Genomic DNA, 24,116 nt, shown 5'->3' on the forward strand with positions numbered 1-24,116 from the left:
ACGGATTTTTTGAAATGCATACAAATTCTAAAATTAGGCTGAGGGCTGGATGATTTATTGAGAAATACGAAATGTACTAAATGCTATTAAATTTGACGTTGGGTGTAGCAATGAAGATGGAATTATATCATTAGTGCGTGAAAAGTACAAAATTGCAATAAGTTTGGTATTGGGCTAAGGAATAGAAGTGAAATTCTGATATATTATTGATTTGCCAGGTTCATTGTTAGAGGTGGTCGTACAATAAGTGTACTAGAAGTATTAAATAATACTAAATATTAAAGCACTGGTACTGGGTGAATTGATAAATGAAATTTGCTATGAGGATAACTGTTGAGATTGGATCAGAATGTTTTTTAAAATCCGCCTTTAAGTGTATGAAAGGTTTCTACATGTAATACCATTGACATTGGGTGAACACGTAGAGCTAAAACTGCCACATTTAATATAAGGTCCTGGATTTTAAAAATTGTACTGAATAATGTACTATTGCTTCTAGGTTAACACGAATTCGGTTTCTAAATAATGTACTGAAATCAAAAAGTCAAACGTACCTTTTCAACAAAATTGTTTTTATCTTTGTTGTCTATTCTAAACGTTATAGTAAGTTCATTTGAAAGGGTAGATCTATGCGGCTAATGTTTTACAAGAAGGTTTTTACATCCTGAGAAAAAAGGCCTAAAATAAAATTTCTCAAAAATTAACTGTTATAGGGTAACATCTTCTGAATAATGGCTTTCTACATTTTGATATCACAAATTCCAAAATTCTGTTGGAAAATGTGGATAAAATTTTCAAAATAACCATACCGTTCTAATAAAACATGGACTGGAATTTAAAATCTAGGTCGCTGTTGAAGTGTAGAGGTCTTTTTTTTGAAATTCGAACAAAACGTATACGAGTAGTTCTTGAAAGAAATTACATATCAATTCAAATAGGTATTAGTACATCAAAATGTTCAGTGTTCTCCACATTAAATATTTTTTATTTGTATATTATTCCTTTTCCACTTACGAAGTAGCGGGCATTTTGCTAGTATTAATTATATATGTATTTTCTTTATGGAATGATGAGAGTGTTATCGCCTTTGTTCTGCGGCCAGTCAAATCATATACCCAGGCATTTGCATACCACACAGTTTATTTACAATTCGAGAGCCAGCAACAAATTTAAGTTCAGAATACAAGCCACCAACTGCACTGTGGTGGTTTCTGTCTGCTACAAAAATCGAACAATCGAAAGATAGCAAGAATCTCATGTGACAAAGCAAAAAAAAAATTTCTTGAAACACAAGAAATTTCAATGACTCGCATTTAGTATTTTTTGATTTCATACAGTTCCCCTTTTTAGGAATATACATCGAATTACAAAAAAAGAAAAAAAGGAAAAAACTGCAAGTCAAAAATGTGGAACCACTACTTTTTTGCTCAGTAGAATCCCAAGAATCAGAAACAAGAAGTGCACTTTAAGATTTTTTCTTCCATACTAACCGCCCCAACCTAATATCTATGTATATATGGGGACTATGGCAAATCTGGAACTTATGTTGAAAATAATTATAATTACATGATTGCATACCCACTATGCACTTCGATATATTGTATAGAAATACTTTTTTTCGCACCCTACCATACAACTTACAAACCACAGTACACTGTGCCATGAACAAAACTATCTCTGTCGATCGGCTCCAGCCAATAAATAATATTAAATCAATTGCAATGTGTGAAATTTTTTAGAATAACTTTGCAATTGAAAGTGAAATGCACAACGTCTTTGTCTTCGCATTAATGTGGTGCCTTGTTACGGCTGCCAGTGTGCCACAAGTAAGTGAAATTGAGATTTGTTAATAGTGAAAATAAATAATAATTAAATTGTTCGTATTTCTATAACATCGCAAAAGGATCTCAATGAAAATAATGCCGATGCAAAATCAATCAAAACTTCAAATGAAACTCAAGTTTTGGAGTTACTAAATTTTTTGGTAACCCAAAACAACGTAAAATTCGAAGTGGCGGAGAAAAAATTGGATAGAATGTTTGACAAAATAAAACTGATGGAAGAGAAAAATTCACCGCAGTCCGAGCCAAATACAAATGAGAAAACTGCCTTAAGTGATTTTATGGCTAGAATGGATAACTATGAAAAATCCCAGGCCGCACTAATTGCTAGAATTAATACGTGCGAAAAAACCCTGGAGGAACTAATGAAAAAATTCGAACTACCGGAGAATAATAATGCAACGAAGGCTACCATGAATCTAAGTGGAGGAAATTCTTTGGCGAATGGAAACGATCATGAAATAAATGAGCCAACGACAATCACGCAAGTTCCTGAAAGAAATTTGTTGCAGTTTATGTTGAAAACAATGGCGGACATAGAAAATATAAGAAAAACCCAGCAGGAGCTAACGAACAAAATTGTAATTCTCGAAGGTAATAAAAATTCCAACGAAATTAATACCAAACTCATTGAAACTAATGGGAAGATTGAAAGTGTTGAAAAAGGCCAGGAAGAACTTGTGAACAAATTTAAATTATTGGAAGCTATTTCACAAGCAAATATAACAAATTTGATGGAAATGGTGATGGAAAATAAGGCAGAAATTGAAAATGTGGCAAAAACCCAGAAAGAGCAATTAACCATAACTTCCAATGAAACTAATGCCAAGTTCAGTGAAACTAAATCACAAATGGAAAGTGTTGGAAAAAACCATGAAGAACTAGTGAACAAATTTCAATTATTGGAAACTACCACACATGAAAACATTACGAATTTAATGGAGCTGTTTTTGGAAAATAACGCCGAACTGCAAACTATGACAGAAACCCAGAATGAATTGAAAACTAAACTGGAAATTGTTGAAAGTAACATAACTACAACTGGACCTTCAAGTCCCTTTGTTTATATTACGGACATTCTTGAAGAAGGTAAGTGACTACCCTGTGCGACAAAAAACAAAGTGACAAGGAAAATCGGGTAGATTATGAAAGTAAAGCTAAAATTATGAGACACGTGTATCGGCGTTTTTATACCCTCCACCATAGTATGGAGGGTATATTAAGTTTGTCATTCCGTTTGTAACACGTCGAACTAATCATTTGCGACCCTATAAAGTATATATATTCTTGATCAGGATAAAATTCTAAGACGATCTAGCCATTTCCGTCTGTTCGTCTGTTGTAATCACTCTAGCGTCCGCAATAATTGAGATAGAGTGCTGAAATTTTGCACCCGAGGGTCTTTTTTCCATAGGCAGGTCAAGTTCGAAGATGGGCTATATCGGTCCACTCTTGGATATAGCCCCCATATAACGGAACCTCCGGACTTGAGGTATTTTGACGTTCTTCGCCACATTTGCAGACCGAATTATCTATAATTTGGCACTTAGGGTTCCTATCAACAAACTTATATCCCGAAGGATATGGGCATAGGTCCATGTTTTGGTATAGTCCCCATATAACGGTACCTCCAGATTTTCGGTATTTTGAGAATTTTAGCCACAATTTTTAACCGAACTATCTGCAATTTGACATTTGAGGTTCTCAATGGTCATAAAATATCTCTATCAAACATCAACAACATAGGTCCATGTTTTGGTATAGCCCCCATATATCGGTACCTCCCGATTTTCGGTATTTTGAGAATTTTAGCTACAATTTTTAACGGAACTAGCAATAATTTGTCATTTGAGGTTCTCAGTGGTCATAAAATATCTCTATCAAACATCAACAACATAGGTCCATGTTTTGGTATAGCCCCCATATAACGGTACCTCCCGATTTTCGGTATTTTGAGAATTTTAGTTACAATTTTTAACCAAACTAGCTGTAATTTGCCATTTGAGGTTCTCAGTGGTCATAAAATATCTCCATCAAACATCGTCAACATAGGTCCATGTTTTGGTATGGCCCCCTTATAACCGATTTTCAGTATTTTGAGAATTTTAGCTACAGTTTTTAACCGAAATAGCTGTATTTTGACATTTGAAGTTCTCAGTGGCCATAAAACATCTCCGACGAAACATCGTCACCATAGGTCCATGTTTTGGTATAGTCCCCATATAACGGTACCTCCCGATTTTCGGTATTTTGAGAATTTTAGCCACAATTTTTAACCGAACTATCTGCAATTTGACATTTGAGGTTTTCAGTGGTCATGAAACATCTCTACGAAACATCGTCAACATAGGTCCATGTTTTCGTATAGCCCACATATATCGGTACCTCCCGATTTTCGGTATTTTGAGCATTTTAGTTAAAATTTTTAACCGATGGCTTATAGGGTCTCTCGCAAAAACTCACTGCGCATCTGTCCTTCGGGGTTTTTAATATACACACCAAGCGCTTTCATCTCCAAAAGGAATTATCTCTGCCCCAACATTTGTGTTCACAGGGTAATTTAAGCAATAGTGTGAGGCAGTAGAAGTCTATCCATTGTCGAAAAGTTGTTCCACCTAAAATTGTGAAGGGACCCTAATTATTCCATTTTAATTAAGACTATTTTATGGTGGAGGGTATAAAAAGTTCGGCCCGGCCGAACTTAACGACTTTTTACTTGTTAAAGTTTACGTCGGAAAGTAACCAAAATAGGCTGGGCAAGTTCCGCCCATTTTTATTTTTTTTTTTTGGAAATATTCGAGTTAAGATATCTTGAAGTCCTGCATTTAAGCTATATAGAGTCTTTAGCAACTTTTCTGTTAAAAATTTGTAACCCTCATGCGGTTCATTAAAGGGGTCTTTTTTGTCCTTTTTTCGAAAAGTTTTCAAAAACTCCTTAAGAATGTGATCGTATCAAATCCAAATATTCTACAAAATTGTTCCCCATAAAATTTTACTATAGGTCTCGGAATACACCAAATCTGTAACTCTTGTTTAATCGCCAGGAATCTCTTACAGCGAGTTTTTGTAAAAAGTTTTTGCCCATTCGTTCGTCGATTTCATGAACGAAGGCACAATTTGGTTTTCATAGCGGTGGACGTTTGCATTCGTGTGACAAACAAATGAAAGCTTTTTATTTTCGTAATTTTTTTGGTTTTCGTAACAAAATCAGACAAACGAATACGTCAAAAATAAACGAATGGAAAAGACCCATCGTTTTGAATGAAAATGAAATAATTTGAGTAATAAATGGCACAAAACACACGAAAACTGGAAGGGAATGCATTTTTATTTATTTCCATAGAAGCACACGCGTATATGTACATCCGTTTCTTCATATTATCACAATTATTTTTGGGGAAATTTGATTACATTTTTTTCTTATTTTTTGTTTGTCACCTGTTTATCGGGGTTGCCATCAAGTAACACATTTTACGTACAGATGCCTATGCGAAATCCACAAAATAAGTACAATGGAAACCCTGAAATATAAAAGCTCTTATGAAATAGACGAAAGCTTTCAGATAAAAACGAATGGTTCGTAAAATTTTACAAGAACCAAATTTTGAACATATACGTTTTACTACGAACGGTTCGTGTGACAGGCAAGCATTTTTACAAAAACACCCTGTTAAAAATGAAAAACACGTTTTAGGGTTAAAGTCGAACTTCATCTGAATTTATTTAAAACTAGCAGACCCTGGTCCGCGTTGCTGGCCCGTCGTATTGAGTTTTAATGACAACTTTTTATCGACTTTATGCTTGAAAATTAAAAAATAAGTATTTTCTACCTCACTTCTTCGGTCTATTGTCAAACCGAGAAGGATTTTTTGTCTGTAACCTTTCTTTTCTCTTACGGACTTTGTCGGATTTTTTTTGACAATTTATGCTTTTTAGGATTTATTATCGTCCATGTCCCTGTCTTTATGCTAAAGCGATCTAATTTTAAAGGTTAAGAAGTGGTTAAATCGAATTCTCCCGCTTATTGAGACTTATATGTTTTAGCTTTTCATGGCTGATGGACCGTTGAACCTCACCATAATTTGTAAATATATAGTTTGTCTTGATCGGGGGCGCAACCACCGTTGTCTCGAAAACTAATTTGCAACCCGATGCACTCATAAGGTTAGCAAATATAGCGATTATAAAATAATAGGCCCCGAAATTCGTCTACAAATATATAGTATTTTGGACCGCGGGACATTCCTGAACATTTTCTGAATATTAGGTTCAGCAGTTTTGGAAAAATAATGTTTTGAAAAGAGTGGGCGTGGTCATCAGTTTTCAAGGTATAACATATTAAAAAAAGTAGGCCTGGTCCGGTATCTTGGCTCCAAATATGTACCTAGGGTGCACACAACTTCATTGCCTACCAAAATATATGCTGAAACCGATATAATCATACATTTGGCTTATATATAGCGTTTAACAGAAAGGCATGGGGAAGGTACCCCACCTCTTCCGAAATTCATAATGTATATGTACATAACAACGGCAAACAGTGAGCTTTTGTCGCAAATTTTATGGAAATCCCTTCAGTAGCATTGGAGTTATGACATATTAAAAAAACAGGCGTGGTCGGGCCTATAGGCCCTAAAGAAGTACCTAGATTGTAGATTAATCCGTAAATTTTTAATTCGATACATGCATAATTTTTGCAAATATGTATAACGTTTTTTTAAAATATCACATAGGGGAGGTACCCCGCTCCCTCTGGAACTCAATAAAATATGTAACCTTTTTTCGGGGGGCGTGATAAACTTTTCTTTCCAAAAAAACCTAAGTTGGGTTATGACAGCATTTGATTTTTATTCATAAATGTAAGGCGTTTTTTTCAAATATGCCCCCTTCACAATTCAAGAAAATATGCCCGTACATTCCCTGACATTTTCAGGAAAATCGGTTCAGTAGTTTTGTAGATGTAACATATTTTAAAAAGTGGGTGTGGTCAAGTCATTGGATCCTAAAAAAGTGGGTAATATAACACTTTTTTGTAGCCTAATTTAAGCGGGGGCCATCCTTGTACATTCCCTGGCAATTTCAGGAAAATCGGTTCAGTAGTTTTTGTAGAAATGATAAAAATTAAAAATTGAAAAAAGTGGGCGTACATTTTCTTTGCATAAAAAATATCGAAATCGGTCCAGCCGTTCTCAACTGATGCCATGACCAACGAACGACATTTGATTTTTATTTTTAAAGATTTAAAAGTTTAGACAAATCGCGATTTCCTGGAAAATCCCTTCAGTAGTTTTGTAGATATAACCTAATTAGAAAGTGAGCGTCGTCGGATCTTAAGTCCCAAAATAAGTACGTAAGGTTGGAGACACAATCGCCATTGACTCGTAAATAAATTCCCAAACAGGTACATTCGTATTTGTTGCAAATATTGCATTTTTACAAAAATAGGGCATAGGGGAAGTACCCGCCCGATCCGAAAGTCAAAAAATATGTAGCCTATTTTTATCGGGGACCAACCCTGTACATTCGCTGAAAGTTTCAGGAAAATCGATTCAGTAGTTTCGTAGATATAACATATTTAAAAAAGTGGGCGTTGTCCAGTCTTAATGCCCCAAATAATCACGTAAGGTCGGAGACACAATCGCCATTGACTCGGAAATTAATTTTCAAAGCGATACATTTGTAATTGTTGCAAATATTGCATTTTTACAAAAATAGGGCATAGGGGAGGTACCCCACCCGATCCGAAATTCAACCAAATGTGTAGCCTATTTCAACAGGGGGCCATCACTCTACGTTCCCTGAAAATTTCAGGAAAATCTGTTGAGTAGTTTCGTAGATATAACATATTTATAAAAGTGGGCGTGGCCAATTTTTCTTTGCATAAAAACCTAAACTGAACTATGACTAACATTTCCACAAAAAATTATCCAAATCGCTCCAGCCGTTTTCAACTGATTCAATTACCAACAAACGACAATTGAGTTTTATATATAAAGATTGTCCCACAAATCATAATTTTAGAGAGATGATGTCAAAGACAAAAATATTCTTGGTCAAATTTCACTATGGGTCACCAAAGAAATGAAATGTATGTTTACATTCTAAAGCATGAAAATATTAGTATCAATTTTGCTGAAAAAAACATGAAAATATTTCCCAATTTTTTTTATGAAAAATTTTTCCTTCTTTTTTTCGAGTTGATACATGGAAGTTATATGAAACTTGGTTACAGGTGAAAACTGTCAAAGGATGAAAAATTCTCTTCCTTCTATTCCTTGCCGGAGCAGAATATCATAACTGAGAATGCTCAATTTAAAAGAGCTCTCATATGAGGTGTCATCCTTGTTCTTTCCAAAACTTGGAACAATATTTATAATTTTCCGAATTTACCTTTTGTATCCTCTGGCAACACACAACAGTGAATTACAGCAATGAAGACTAAGTGCCAAATTTCATTTCACTTCGGTGGGATATTGAGGCCGCAACCTTTGCTTACTTACTTACTTAGCTGGCCCATTACAGAACATTTGTTCCATAGACCGAACTAAGAAAAGATCTGCAATTCTCTCTGTTTAGTGCTTCGCTTTCTGGAATACCTCGCCTTGTCATCTCTTCATCCACTTGTTTGCGCCATCTATTCTTTGGCCTGTCAATTCTGCGTGCACCGCCATGCGGCTCGAATTTATACGCCTTTTTAATGGGTTCATCATCGCTCATTCTTATTATATGACCTAGCCAAAGCAATCGCTGCATCTCGATTCGTTTAAGTATATTGATGTCGTTGTATAGCAGATACAGCTTGTGTTTCATACGACGTCGATATTCACCGTCAACGCAGATTGGTCCGTAGATCTTTCTAAGAATTTTTCTCTCAAACACGCCAAGCATTGTCTTATCTGCTTGCGCAAGTACCCAAGCTTCGGAATCATACATCAGCACGGGTAGTATCAGTGTTTTGTAATGCGTTATTTTTGTTTGACGAGTTGTGGCTTTGTTTTTGAAGTGCTTACTTAAGCCAAAGTAGCATCTGTTGGCCAATACAATTCTTCTTTTTATTTAACAACTGATGTCGTTTGTTGTGTTTACGGCGGTGCCGAGGTAGACGAAGTCTTTTACTACCTCAATATTATAGGAACCAACTTCCACAGTCGGTCCGATCTCAATGGACGCAATGCGCGTCGACACCATCAGCTTGGTCTTCTCGCCGTTTACCGCCAGACCCACTTTTGCAGATTCTTCTTCGACCTTCATAAAGATATTGGTTACTTCTTTTACTGATTGTCCCATGATGTCTATATCATCAGCATAAGCATGTAACATGTGGCTATTGGTGTAGATTGTGCCACGCCTCTTTTGACGTTTGCCTCTCGTATAACCTTTTCTAGCAGGATGTTGAAAAGATCACACGAAAGGCTGTCTCCTTGCCTGAAACCTCTTTTGGTACAAAACTCTTCGGAGAAGTTCTTTCCTATTTTAACTGTAGATCTTGTGTCAGTTTGAGTCATTTTACAAAGCCGAATGAGTTTTGCGGGGATACCAAATGCAGACATGGCTTGGAATACCTTTGAACGTAGCGGGATGTCGAAGGCTGCTTTATAATCGACACAAAGGTGGTAGGTAGGTGTCGATCTGCATCTCTTGGGTCTTCTCCAGGATTTGCCGCAGGGTAAATATCTGCTCAATGGTGGACTTTCCATGTCTAAAGCCGCATTGGTATGGTCAAATTATTTCGTTGACCTTGCCCCTATAGTTGGAGCATAATGTCTTATATCCTTTCTTATGGACCGGATACAGGATGCTCAAGTTCCAATCGTCGGGTACGCGTTCTTCCTGCCAGATGGAGCTAACTAGCTGATGCATACACCTTATCAGCGTATCGCCTCCGGTTTTAAACAGCTCGGCTGTATGCCATCACCTCCTGCTGCCTTATTATTCTTCAGCCGGGTTATTGCTGTTTTTACCTCATCTTGGCCGGGTGGTATACATTCAATACCGTCTTCTGGGATTGGATCTGTGGTATCATCGTCGACTTCGCTACTATGGATACCAACAGTTTGGAAAAATGCTCTTTCCCTATCCTTAGCGCCCTATCTGCATCAGTTACCAGATTACCTTGCCTGTTCCAAAGCCATCAGTTTGATGTTTCACTCTTTGGTAGAGTTTTTGGACTTCATTCTGCCTCCTGTACATCTCGATTCGTTCAGACTCTCGCTTTTCTCTCTCTCTCTCTCTTTTCCTGCTGAAAAGACGTTTCTCCTCTCTCCTTTTCTCCCGATACTTCTATCGTGAGCTACGCGCTGCTACTGATTGTAGAGTAGCCCTAAATGCCGCATTTTTCTCTTCGGTAGCAGCCAGCACGACACTCCTGGTCATACCATGGATTCCTTGGTGGAGGTCTTTGGTATCCAAGTACTGATTTTGCGGCTGTTTGCATGGAGTGGGCAATGTTTTGCCATTGTCCTGATATGTTATCGGGACGAGGAGTGCTTTGATTAAACAGTTGGGCCAGTTGAGTGGAATATGCTGTGGCTATCGAAATATTCAACTATTCAATAACACAGTGAACACAAATTTTGGGGAAGCGATAATTCCTTTTGGAGATGAAAACTCTTGGTGAGTATTAGGGTTATGACTCTTTTACAACCTCATATCCCTGCATCATAGCGTGATGAGTTTTGCCATAAGATTACATAAAATCTTAATTATAAGGTGATTCGATGAAAAAAACCTCACGCACAAAATGGTTTTAAAATTTGAATTTATCAATATTATGGACAATTTTTTGAAGTCACTGTAAGCAGATATACATTTGAAAATAAACTTTAGAGCCACATGAGCCACATAATAAAACTGACATCACCTTTATTTCTCACTAATTTTCTTTAATTCTGAGAATCGTAAAAATATCGTAAACGCTTTTATTCAAAGATATAATTTTTTAACAAAAAACAAAAAAATTAAAATTTTTTCAAAGTGGTTTGTGCATGACCTTTTTCAATATTTGAATGGAATAAACGTTATTATAGTTGTAAGTAGGCATATATTTATTCATTAGTGCAACAAAATATAATTTTTGAAAAAATTTTTTTCATTTCATGAATTTTTTTGAAACATGATTTTTATACCCTATACCACAATGTGGAAAAGGGTATTATAAGTTTGTTTTGGTAAAAATTCATGTAACACCGCGAAATATTCGTCGGAGACCCCCAATGTGGTATACCATTCTTCATATCTCGACGAAATAAAGCGATTTTGAGATGTGTGTCCGTCCGTCAGTCCGTCCGTCCGTCCGTCCGTCTGTCCATTATAAATTGTAAACACGCTCCAGGCCGCAATTATGGACCGATCGTCACGAAATTTTGTATGGAGGTCGGGTTCAGATCAGAATAGATCCCTATTCTTATTGGTGATGATCGTGAAATATTTAGCGGGTGAAATGGACCAAAAACATAATATTTATCCAATTTTCTAGCAGCTCTGTAGGTCTCAATAATAGTCCGATCAACGTGTAATTTTAAATAAGGTAAGAGTATATCACAAAGGAGAAGCTTGCAATTTGAGATGGCGATCGGATAATATTTAGAAGGTTAAATGGACCAAAACTTTTGTGTGAAAATTGTGAACATTATTAATATACAGCTTATATCTTAATTCCTGGAAAAGACATTCCGGACAAGTGAGATATACTTGAAAGTGGAACGCTTGACCTTTCAATTGATGCCAATTATGTTGGTGTGCATGATCAGATAACAGAGTTACAGCCTAATATATCCCATTATCTGTTTGTAGTGTAATAATAAACTCGCTAGAAGTCGCAATTATACATCAATAGTCACCAAATTTTGCACCGGGTAAGAGTATAGGTCGAAAAAGATGCCTACAATTTTGAATGATGATCTGATATTTTTTAGCGGGTGAAATGGACCATTACTTTTGTATGAAAAATATAAACATTTTATTTTTGGTCGATATTTTAATTCCTTGAGGACATACATATATATTTCGCAAAGTAGCCTACATATGGAAAAAACTACTGACCTTTCCTCTGATGTAAATTGCAATAAAGTGTTTGCTAGATAACGGGCCTACTGCCTAATATATAATGGGTTCTGTGTAGAGAACCACATTTTTATCCCATGCTACATATTGTCTCTCCAAAAGTTTATGTAACACCACGAAATATTCGTCCTAGACCCCTTATTTGGTATGCCTAAATTCATATCTCGACGAGATAAAGCGATTTAGCGATGTGTGTCCGTCCATTAAAAATTGTAAGCAAGCTTAAGGCCGCAATTACGGACCGATTGTAACAAATTTTTAAGGAGGTTGGGTTCGGGCCATATTAGAAATGATTAGTTTTTGGAGATGATCGTGAAATGTTCAGGGGATGAAATGGACCAAAAACAAAATTTTAACCAATTTTGTAGCGGCTCTGTAGGTCAAAATAATAACCCGCAACATTTTAAACAAAGTTTGAGTTTATGATGAAGAAGAAGCGTACAAACCAACGTGAAGATCAGATAATACTTAGCAGGTTAAATGGACTGAAATTTTGTGTGAAATTGGTAAAAATTTCAATAACGTAGCGGTTGAACAACGGAAGTAGTAGTAGTACTACATAAGTGGGTTTCATTACATTTTATTTGTGTGAACTAAATTTTCCTTTCCTTCTACTAAAATGTCTTTGCCATGCTAGATAACTTTTTGGTTTTGGTCATAAGTATTATCATTCTTCTTCTTTATTTGCAAATCCGTTATCCGGATATAAGCGATCATACAATATTATTATAAATGTGTTATGCTATTTTATTTTATATTATACAGGCATAAACAGCTCTCTATTTTTTGCCGCCGAAATCATGCTTCTTTCATCATGGCAGCCTGTCCAATTTTGTATGTTTTTCAGCCAGTTCAATTCTCTCCTGCCTCTTCCTCTTTTTCCTTCTACATTGCCCTTTATGATGGTTTGCAGGAGTTTATACTTTTCATTTCGCATCAGATGTCCCAAATATGCAATTTTCTGAGCTTTGGCATGTCGCAGCAATTGTCTATCTAAACCCATTCTGCGTAAAACGTCCTGGTTTGTTACATGATCAGTCCATGGTATCTTTAAAAATCCTTCGGTAGACCCATATCTCGAAGGATTCAAGTTTTTTCTCATCTGCAATTTTGATGGTCCATGTCTCAACTGCGTAAAGTAGTACGAACCAGATATAGCATTTCACGAATCTGACTTTTGTTGAGAGGCTTATATCGTGATTTGTAAAGACTGTTTTGTATTTGAAAAATGCATCTCTGGCCATCTCTATACGACGTTTGATTTCCTTGGAAGAGTCCCATTTTTCATTTAACAATACTCCAAGGTATGTGAAATTAGTGACTCGCTCAAGATTTTTATTATTAATTTTTAGTGTGGTGTGATAATGGTCATTTTTCTTACTCACAACCATGTATTTTGTTTTTTAATGTTTATTTTTAGGCCATTTGCTTCGCTCACCCTTGTAAGTTTATCTACGAGCCTTTGTAAACCAGGTAGACTGCTAGCTACTATTACGGTATCATCTGCATATCGTATATTATTTATTGTTCGTCCATGTATTTGTATACCTATTCTTTCATTTTCCACTGCTTCATTAAATATTTTTTGGGAATAGATGTTGAAAAGCATAGGAGACAATATGCACCCCTGTCTTACTCCTTTTGATATAATAATTTCGTCCGTAGTTTCGCCATTTATCTCAATCCGTGCAGTTTGACTCCAGTATAAGTTTTTAATGCATCTTATTTCCTTCTCCCCAACCCCAATATCTTTCAATATATCTATTAGCTTATCGTGTTGAACTGTGTCAAAAGCCTTTTCATAATCTATGAAGCAAAGGAAAACATCTTTCTGCACATCTCTGCACTTCTGCACCAGTATCTGCATGGAGAGTAAAGCCTCTCTCGTCCCCATGCCCTCTTTGAATCCAAATTGTGATTCTCCCATAGCCTTTTCACATATGGGGTATATTCTTTTGTGTATTATTCTTAGAAAAATTTTTAGGATGTGGCACATGAGGCTAATCAGTCTGTACTCACTGCAATTCCTTGCATGCATCTTCTTCGGTATTGCTATAAAGGTCGATAATAACCAGTCATGTGGGTACTGGCCTGTATCATATACATTATTAAAGAGTTTTACTAATATTTGTATATTGCGTCCATCTATTAGCTTCAACACTTCGGAAGGTATTTCATCAGGTCCTGTTGATTTTTTGTCCTTCAGCGTTATAATTGCATGCTCCACTTCACACTCCGTTATCGGATTTCCAGCAATATTGATATTAACATTTTCGTTGTTGGATCGGCTTTCATCTGTAAACAATTCTTCAATATATTTTTTCCAATGGCTCTTTATTTGTTCTGTTTCAAAAATTGGCTGGTTGTTGTTATCAATAAACGTTGTGGGGATATTTTTCCTATAAATTCCGGCCGCTTCTTTCAATTTTTTGTGAAGATTAAAATCATCGTGCACATTTTGTAGGTGTTCAATTTCTTGGCACTTTCTATTTAACAGTGTGTTTTTGGCAGCACGAGTTGCTATTCGAATTTCTTTGTTGATTTCCCAATACTTCTCGTAATCAATGTTTTTAAATTTACTGCGTTCTGCTCGAAGCTCTAAAATTTCATTGGTCATCCATTCCTCATTATTTTTTCTATTGCAGTTTCCAAGGGAGTTTTCAGTAATTTTACATATTGTGCCCTTCACATTATACCAGAGGTTTTCCAAATCGTTCATGTCGGTCCTTCCTAGTTCCTTGTTCATGCTATCCTTCACCTCGTTTTTAATCATTGGATCATTGAGTTTCTCACAGTTAATTCTTACCCTAGTCTTCTTTTTTCGTATTGTTGCTAGTTTTATTCGGATATTTAACATCAGAAGGTTATGGTCCGATGGCACGTCTGCTCCTGGGTAAGTTGAACATTTGGTCACGCAGCTCCTGTATCTTTTATTTATCATAATGTAGTCAATTTGGTTACGCACTATATTATTTCTGTTATCCTGTGGTGATTTCCACGTATAAAGCCTTCTGGGGTGTAATTGAAATAGTGTGTTAGTGATTGTAGTTCCATGCTCTTGACAGAATTGTATTAATCTGTCACCCCTTTCATTTCTTTCGCCGAGACCAAAACTTCCTGTAATACCGCATACTTCTTCGCTTCCTACTTTGGCATTGAAGTCGCCTTGAATTATTGTAATTTCATGTGATTTCGTCATTTCTAGCAATTCATTGATTTCGTCATAGAATTTTTCGACCTCGTCTGTGTTTCCATCACATGTGGGTGCGTATACTTGAATAATGTTTAAGTTAAGCGGTTTTCCTTTTATTTTTATCATCATTGACCTATCGGACATTGGAACAAATCCAGCAACACAGCCAGCAACATTTTTGCTAACGATGATACCTACACCTCTTCTGTGTGTCCCTTCCATATTTCCTGAGGAGTATATCGACGCATTTTGGGATTTAAATGTGTGACATTCCGTCCACCATGTTTCACTAACGCCTAATATATCTATGTTAAGTCTGTTCATTTCATTGATAGTATTGTTAAGTTTTCCAGACTCATACAAGCTTCGGACATTCCATGTTCCAATGTTCAGTGTTTTCTTGTTTTTACCTCCGGGGATTCTTAGCACCCTCGATTGGCCGGAGACTGAGGGCCGTGTGTTTTGTTGGTTGTTCATATTGTATGATTTTCATGGGAGAGTTACTTCAGTGGTTTCCCGTGGCCTTCTGAAGGGTTTATAGTTTTTCATCTAATTTTCAGCCGCTACAATGGAGTACAGACGCTGTTTGCTGCCGCCGAATCTCGATCGAGAAAAAAAGAAAAAAAAACTCCGCACGGAATTATCATTACATCTCTGATTTAATTTTCACAATTATTGAAAAGAAGTTCCGTGGAGAGCGATTGTCCAAGGATAGTGGTATAGGGTATCCCATGGTCGGCTCCGTCCGACTATAGACTTTTCTTACTTGTTTAAAATCGATTTGTGCTTGAACTTTTTTTTATATTTTTTAATGGAATAAACGATAGCGTAGTGATTAATAGGCAAAAGTTCATTCAGTCCTGCTACAGGAAATCATTTTAGAGAAAAAAATGCCAAAAAGTCATAACCCTAGTGAGTATATTAAGAACCCCGAAGGACAGATACGCCGTGAGTCGAACTTCCCCGTTATGGCGTGATGAAGTTTTTGTTAGAGACCCTGTAAGGCATCAGGAATTAGCGTTATATCTTTGTTCACTGTTGTTTAAGCTTATTTTTTGAGATGACATGCCTTCAGTCATATCGAATGAGGATTATTTTTGTAGAGTACTTCGACCTTCTAACTCACTTCCTTCAATGTCCTTTTCGTCCTTTATTTTAAGAGCCGCTATAAAAGTACCACCGAAAACTCGGAAGGTATCGTTCTATGGGAGCTATATGAAGGCCTGAACCTAAACCGACAAATTTTAAGTGGAAAGATGTTTACACCCCAAGGAAGACTTAGTTCCATATTTCAGCCATTTTGGCAGGATATTGAGGCCACAACCTTTAAAATACCGAAAATTCGGAGTGACCGTTCTATGGCGGCTATATGAAGGCGCTAACTTATGCCGTAAACGTATACGTTTTTCCCCCTTCTTCTTCTTAATTGGCAAATCCGTTATCCGGATATAAGCGATCATTAGACAGCGGAATTTTAGGCAACCCCTATTTTTGGTCCGATTCATGTCAAATTTTGGGACAGGCCATATTTTTGGCTTCTGATTAAATTGCAATCGAAACATATGACATATGTAAAATTATGCAAAATGCATAAATTTTTGCATATGCAAAATGTACCGAAACTCGGAAGGTATCGTTCTATGGGAGCTATATGAAGGCCTGAACTTAAACCGACAAATTTTAAGTGGAAAGATGTTTACCCCCCAAGGAAGACTTAGTTCCAAATTTCAGCCATTTTGGCGGGATATTGAGGTCACAACCTTCAAAATACCGGAAATCGGGAGGTTCCGTACTATGGGGGCTATATGAAGACGTGGACCTATACCGGTAAATTTCAGGTGGAAAGTTGTTTACCCCCAAAGGAAGACTTAATACCAAATTTCACCCATTTCGGAGGGATATTGAGACCACAACCTTCTAAATACCAGAAATCCGGAGGTATAGCCTTTCTTAACCTACTTCAGTTAATGCCAAATTTTCTTGGGGATTTCATAGTGAATGGACAGAAAGCGTTTAAAAAATCCATCACATAATACCACATTTTTCTAAAAGTCTCTCAACAATATCTTCCCTATTTAAGGCATTTTTTGCATATATTCCTAGATATTTAGGTGCAACGTGGTATTTATACCCTACACCACTATGTGGAAAGGGTATTATAAGTTTGTTTTGGTAAAAATTCATGTTACAGCCTAATATACCCAGTTATTTCTTTCTAGTGTTATCATAAACACGCTAAGTTCGCAATTATAGCTCAATAATCACGAAATTTTGCACGAGGTAAAAGTTTAGGTAGAAGAAGATGCTTACAATTTTGGATGATGATCTGATATTATTTAGCGGGTGAAATGGACCATTACTTTTGTATGAAAAATACCAAAAATATTTTTGGTCCATATTTCATTTCCTGGAGGGCATATGCCGGCAAAGTAGACTACATATGGAAATAGAACTACTGATCTTCCCTCTAATGCAAATTGCAATCACTTGTCTGCGAGATAACGGGCCTACTGCTTAATATACATATAATGTGTTTTGGGTAGAGAATCACATTTTCCTCCCATGCTACAAATTGTCCCTATCATGACAGAAGTTCAGTTTTTGCATTAATGCAAATTACGTGAAGCCATAGCGTATTAATTGTCCAATTGGATTTTTTATACATATATTGCAGCATGGGGTCGCTTGACCACCCTTTTGTCAAAATATTCTCGATGTCGCTACCGTTAAAGTTTTTTGAAGTACTAATTTTGGTGAAGGCACCGTGGATGTACCGTGGATGTACAGCCACAACCAATTTTTGGGATAAATCGGATACAGCTTCCATACCGCTAAACTTTTTACAACTCTAATCTGCGATATTTTCAAAAACTTTTTTCGCAATTTTTTTTAATATTTGTAGTAGCCGTTTCCGCTGTTCTAGTGGATGGATTTTCACTCTATGATTGATTTATATGATCCGGAACTAAAATATCGTGGGGTACCAGCACACTCAAAAGAATAGTGTAAATACTCTACTCAAAAATAGGATTTTTATAAAAATATTGCACTAAATGTTGGCTTTAGCAGTAAATTACTGTGATGCGGTGTGGACTACATAGTCAATATACATATCAAATTATGGGTAATCGCGAGTACTTTAATCCTATTATTGGTTTTTTGAAATACCCGACGTGTTTTACATATTCTTATTCATTTACGCGGTCATAACTTCCACGCAATAGTCATAGTTACTTCAAGCAATAGTCATAGTTACTGGTAAATTACAATAGTTCGCGTATTATAATAGTGCAAACCTTGGCTTCATGGAAACTAAATTTTTTGTCTTTCATTCATATATAAGTTTATACCACAATGATATCACCCTGAAAAGCATGGCACAAGTGCACAATTTTTGGACGATAGGTCTTCAATAATTTCACAATTGTCCCTTTGACAATTTATATATAGCATTTGTAGTGTTCAATAAATTGGAGGAGTGTCATTGTAACTGGGAATATTTGTACTCCAAAAAGGAATCTGATGTTCAAAGAAAATTGCACAAACATTTCCTGGCCAGGCAACATAAATTGTTCAACCCCTCAGTAAAGTTGTCGATATTTTCTGAGTACTTCAGCCATTTCTCTACAAGTGGTATCTTAGGGCATGCCGTTCGTACTCGGCCATAAACAGTAGGTCCCACATCATTGAACCAATATGAATCTGGGTGCACTCATTAATACGAGAGAAGAGAATTTGTTCCATAAAAAAATTGATTTGTTGAAACCTAATTCCCAGGGGTAGTGGTGTAGGGTATCACATGGTCGGCCCCGTCCGACTATAGCCTTTGCTTACTTGTTTTAAAATGAGTTTTTCTTTTTAAATCAAATTTTCCTTCAAATTTTATAACTTTACGGAGCGAAAGTCATGCTATTGCCATCGGTTAAAAAGTATTTCAATTCTTTGGTAATCTTTTGCAATTTTATATTTTCTTCTTTAATTCCATTTTAAGGCTAATTTTTGTGATTTTGTATTTCTAAACAGGTGAACCGAGAGAGTGCAAAATGTATAATGGGTCCCTGCGAACTTGGTAAGTATCTGATTTTTAAATGTTTTTTGATATCATCTTCTTATATATAAAAGACAATGTGTGTATCGTAACCATAAATGCCGGAAGACGTAACCCACAAAACTAAAACTTTACAGAAGAAGCAAAAAACGTTATAAACTGGCAATCTGACGGTGTTGGGTTCAATTCCCAGTCTTGACGGTGAATTTTCAATGGACCACAGTTAGTTGAACTGTCTATGCCATCCAGCACTACAATTACTTATAATTTTAAGTGTATTAGACGATATTTAAAAGATCGTCCAGGATATTATATTTATTATGGTATTTAAGTCAATTTATCGACAAAATATACATACTTACTTAGCTGACCCATTACAAAACATTTGTTCCATAGACCGAACTAAGAAAAGATCTCCGATTCTCTCTGTTTAGTGCTTCGCTTTTTGGAATACCGCACCTTGTCATCTCATGATCCACTTGTTTGAGCCATCTATTCTTTGGCCTGCCAATTCTGCGTGCACCGCAGAAGCACTGCCATGTCTGCTTGCGCAAGTACCCAGGCTTCGGAGCCATACATCAGCACGCGTAGTATCAGTGTTTTGCAGAGCGTTATTTTTTTACGAGATGTGGCTTTGTTTTTAAACTGCTTACTTAAGCCAAAGTAGCATCTGTTAGCCAATACAATTCTTCTTTTTATTTCACAACTGAAGATCTTGTGTCAGTTAGAGTCATTTTACAAAGCCGAATGAGCTTTGTGGGGATACCAAATTCAGACATGGCTTGGAATACCTTTGAACGTAGCGGGCTGTTGAAGGCTGCTTTATAATCGACAAAAAGGTGGTAGGTGTCGATCTGCATCTCTTGGGTCTTCTCCAGGATTTGTCGCAGGGTAAATATCTGGTCAATGGTGGACTTGCCAGGTCTGAAAACGCATTGGTATGGTCCAATTATTTCGTTGACCATGGGCTTTAGTCGTTCGCACAATATCCCTGACACTATCTTGTAGGTGATAGGGAGAAGACTTATGTATGTCCCTATAGTTGGAGCAATAAGTCTTACCTCCTTTCTTATGGACAGAACACAGGATGCTTAGGTTCCAATCGTCGGGTACGCGTTCTTCCTGCCAGATGGAGCTAACTAGCTGCCTTATTATTCTTCAGCCGGTTTATTGATGTCATTACCTCATCTTGGCCGGGTGTTATACATTCAATACAATCTTCTGCGATTGGATCTGTGGTATCTTCGTCGACTTCGCTACTATTGGATACCAACAGTTTGGAAAAATGCTCTTTCCATATCCTTAGCACACTATCTGTATCAGTTACCAGATTACCTTGCTGGTCTCTACTGGAGGATGTGCCAGTTCCAAAGCCATCAGTTTGATGTTTCACTCTTTGGTAGAATTTTTGGACTTCATTCTATCTCCTGTACATCTCGATTTGTTCACACTCCCGTTTTTCTCTTTCTCTCTTTTTTTTTCTTTCAGAAAATTTCAGTTTAGGGCCATCTCTCGAATCGCGTTGATTTTTGTTTTAGCAACTTGTATTCACTACCCCCATACGACGGTACAAGTTTCCTTAGGGGCAAGTTCATACTTTCTGAGAAGATAGCCTGAAAAGGTACAAAAAAGCCCTATGATACCGTGTGTAGTGTTTGGAGCGCAAGATAACTCTCGAACGGATCTGCCGATTCGGTCCACAATTTGGTCTTTGTAATATTTTGTGCAAACTCCTTCACCTGCTCTTTCCATATCCTTAGCACACTATCTGTATCAGTTACCAGATTACCTTGCTGGTCTCTACTGGAGGATGTGCCAGTTCCAAAGCCATCAGTTTGATGTTTCACTCTTTGGTAGAATTTTTGGACTTCATTCTATCTCCTGTACATCTCGATTTGTTCACACTCCCGTTTTTCTCTTTCTCTCTTTTTTTTTCTTTCAGAAAATTTCAGTTTAGGGCCATCTCTCGAATCGCGTTGATTTTTGTTTTAGCAACTTGTATTCACTACCCCCATACGACGGTACAAGTTTCCTTAGGGGCAAGTTCATACTTCCTGAGAAGATAGCCTGAAAGGTACAAAAAAGCCCTATGATACCGTGTGTAGTGTTTGGAGCGCAAGATGACTCTCGAACGGATCTGCCGATTCGGTCCACAATTTGGTCTTTGTAATATTTTGAGCAAACTCCTTCAGGTACCTCCCCCACAAAAGTTCAAAAATGTTCGGAAAAATTGTGCTCACGATAACTCTTGATGGGAATGACCGATTTGGTCCATACTTTACACATCGTAAAATATCTACCAGATATAGATCAGGTTCGAATATGGACTCTATTTTTCCACACCTTCGGGGACCTCCCACACAAATTTTGGATAAATTCACTTTAAGACCTGCTCTCGAATCACTTTGGTTTTTTGTTGAAGCGATTTGCATTCGCTGGCTCAATTACGACAGTAAAAGTTTTTTCAGGGGCAAGTCCATACTTCTTGAGAAAACAGCCCGAAAGTTGTAAAAAACCCTATGGCACCATATGTAGTGGCTGGAGGGCTCGAGCGGAATATATTACCGAATATAGCTAGATTATGTTTTCGCAGGCTAGTGTGATGAAAAAGCCCTATCTATCGATATCCCTGCAAATTTTTCAGCTTTAATCCTATCAATGCATACGGCCAAAATTTTTAAAACCCCCCTAAATACATACATATGTTTTTTTTTTTTTGGGAAAAAAGTACTTCAATCTACACATGCTGAGGGTATATCTCTGTCGGCAAAGCCGACTGATACTTTTTTAATTGTTATTATCTATTTACAGTTCGAACCTATTACTGCCCGACTCTTGTGCCAATTCAAAGGCCACAAATTGCTATGGCAAACAATGTCGCATAAGAAATAAGATCTATGGTGAAATGTCATTTTGGGTTGCCTGTGATGACGATTGGACAGTTATACAAAGAAGAATTGACGGCACAGTATCCTTCGAACGCGATTGGGAAGATTACAAAAATGGTTTTGGCGATTTGAATGGCGAATTTTGGTTGGGATTGGAAAAAATTCATGCTCTAACCCATCCACCGGGATCCACTGAACTTAAAATAGAAATGGAAGATTTTGATAATAACTGGAGATATAGCCATTATAAATCGTTTTTGTCGGGGATGAAAGTAATGCATATCGGTTACGAATAGGCGATTATGTTGAGTCAAACGGTGGAAATTCACTGAATGTATGGAAACATCACGGTCAAAAATTTTCAACATACGATCAAGATAATGATCAAAATTCTGATAGAAACTGTGCTTCTTGGTTTATGGGCGGTTGGTGGCATTACGACTGTGATTTGAAGTAAGTTTACTTTGAAGCAAATGTAAACTATTACTTTTATTAATTTTTGTTGTTTTTCTTGCAGTTTTCCCTCAGAGTTTAGCAATTTGAATGGCTTTTATTACAAGACGGGTGCAGTACCAAATGATAAACTTGGCACCGGCATTACATGGAAGACCTTTGGTGGTTTACACAAGTCACTTAAATACGTCGCCATGAAGATACGACGTAAATAGGAATAGCATTAATTATGTACATATTTCTGTTATATTCCCAATGTAAAAACCAAAAATTATTTGACAATAGAGAAAAGCCCCAGAAAAATAATTTGTTACAGCATTCACATAATTGGGTAGGTAGGTGGGGGGGGGGGGGGGGAGGGTTTTCAATCAAGCATTTTCAGCATACGATTGCGGTAATGATTAAATTGTAATATAAACAGATATATACCCTCAGCCTAAGTGAACTGAAACTGTGAGCAAAATTTTGGATCAAATCCGTTGACCACTTCGAGTGCTATAGTGCGCTCCAACCACTACACATGGTGTCATAGGGATTTTTACAACTTTCGGGCTATTTTCTCAGAAAGTATTTACTTGCCCCCAAAAAAATTGTACCATCGCGGTTGACTTGAAGTGTTTTTTTTATTATTCTGTGCAAAAATAAATAAAAATTTAGAAACTTCTAAAAATAGTTTTGGACAAAAAATTCCTGCTTGAAACCATAGTGCATCGTAAGTGGGTCAGTGAATGGAAGTTGCTTCAACAAAACTCAAAGTGATTCGAGAGCAGGTCTTAAAGTGAACTTATCCGAAATTTTGTGTGGGAGGTACCCGAAACAGTGGACAAATATAGTCCATATTCGAACCTGATCTATACCTGACATATATATTAGGATGTGTAAAGTATGGACTAAATCGGCCACTCCCTTCAAGAGTTGTCGTACGCACAATTTTTCCGAACATTTTTGAACTTTTGTGGAGGAGGTACCTAAAGGAGTGGACCGATATGGCTTCGAACTTAATCTAAGTTTGCACCAAATATTGCGAAGGCCAAATGTTGGACCGAGTCGGCAGATCCGTCGGAGAGTTATGCTGCGCTCCAACAACTATACACGGTGTCATCTGGGTTTTTTTTTTCACCTTTCAGGCTATTTTGTCAAGAAGTATGGGCTTGCCCCTGATGAAACTTGTACCGTCGTATGGAGGGCCGTGAATACAAGTGGCTACATCAAAAATCAAAACGATTCGAGAGCAGGTCCTAAACTGAACTTTTTCCAAAATTTTGTGTGGGAGGTACCCGAAAGAGTGGACAAATATAGTCCATATTCGAACCTCATCTAAGTTTGGTAGAAATTTCACTATGTGCAAAGTATGGACCAAGTCGGTTACTCCCTTCAAGAGTTATCGTGCGCACAAATTTTCCGAACATTTGTGGGGGAGGTACCGGAAGGAGTGGACCGATATAACCCATCTTCGAACTTAAACTAAGTTTGGACAAAATATTGCGATAGCCAACTTTTAGACCAAATCGGTTTATCCGTTCGAGAGTTATCGTGCGCACCAGCCAGCCAGACAGACAGACACACGGACTTCAAATTGTCTGAAACACATTTCGTCCAAACATACTTGGGGTAAAAAACCATTATTTCAA

General features: G+C 37.0%; 1 protein-coding gene and 1 pseudogene across 2 annotated transcripts in view; both read left to right on the top strand.

Annotated features, from left to right (window-relative positions):
• The window catches only part of LOC141404970 (uncharacterized), a 1,496,028-nt gene that overhangs the window by 1,049,009 nt on the left and 422,903 nt on the right, over positions 1-24,116 (top strand). The gene's annotated exons all lie outside the window — the stretch shown is intronic.
• Positions 1,728-22,791, top strand: LOC141387683 (uncharacterized; annotated as a pseudogene).

The sequence above is a fragment of the Musca autumnalis genome, unplaced genomic scaffold, assembly GCF_047663935.1.
Source record: "Musca autumnalis isolate F117 unplaced genomic scaffold, ASM4766393v1 scaffold_5, whole genome shotgun sequence".
Taxonomy (NCBI): Eukaryota; Metazoa; Arthropoda; class Insecta; order Diptera; family Muscidae; genus Musca; species Musca autumnalis.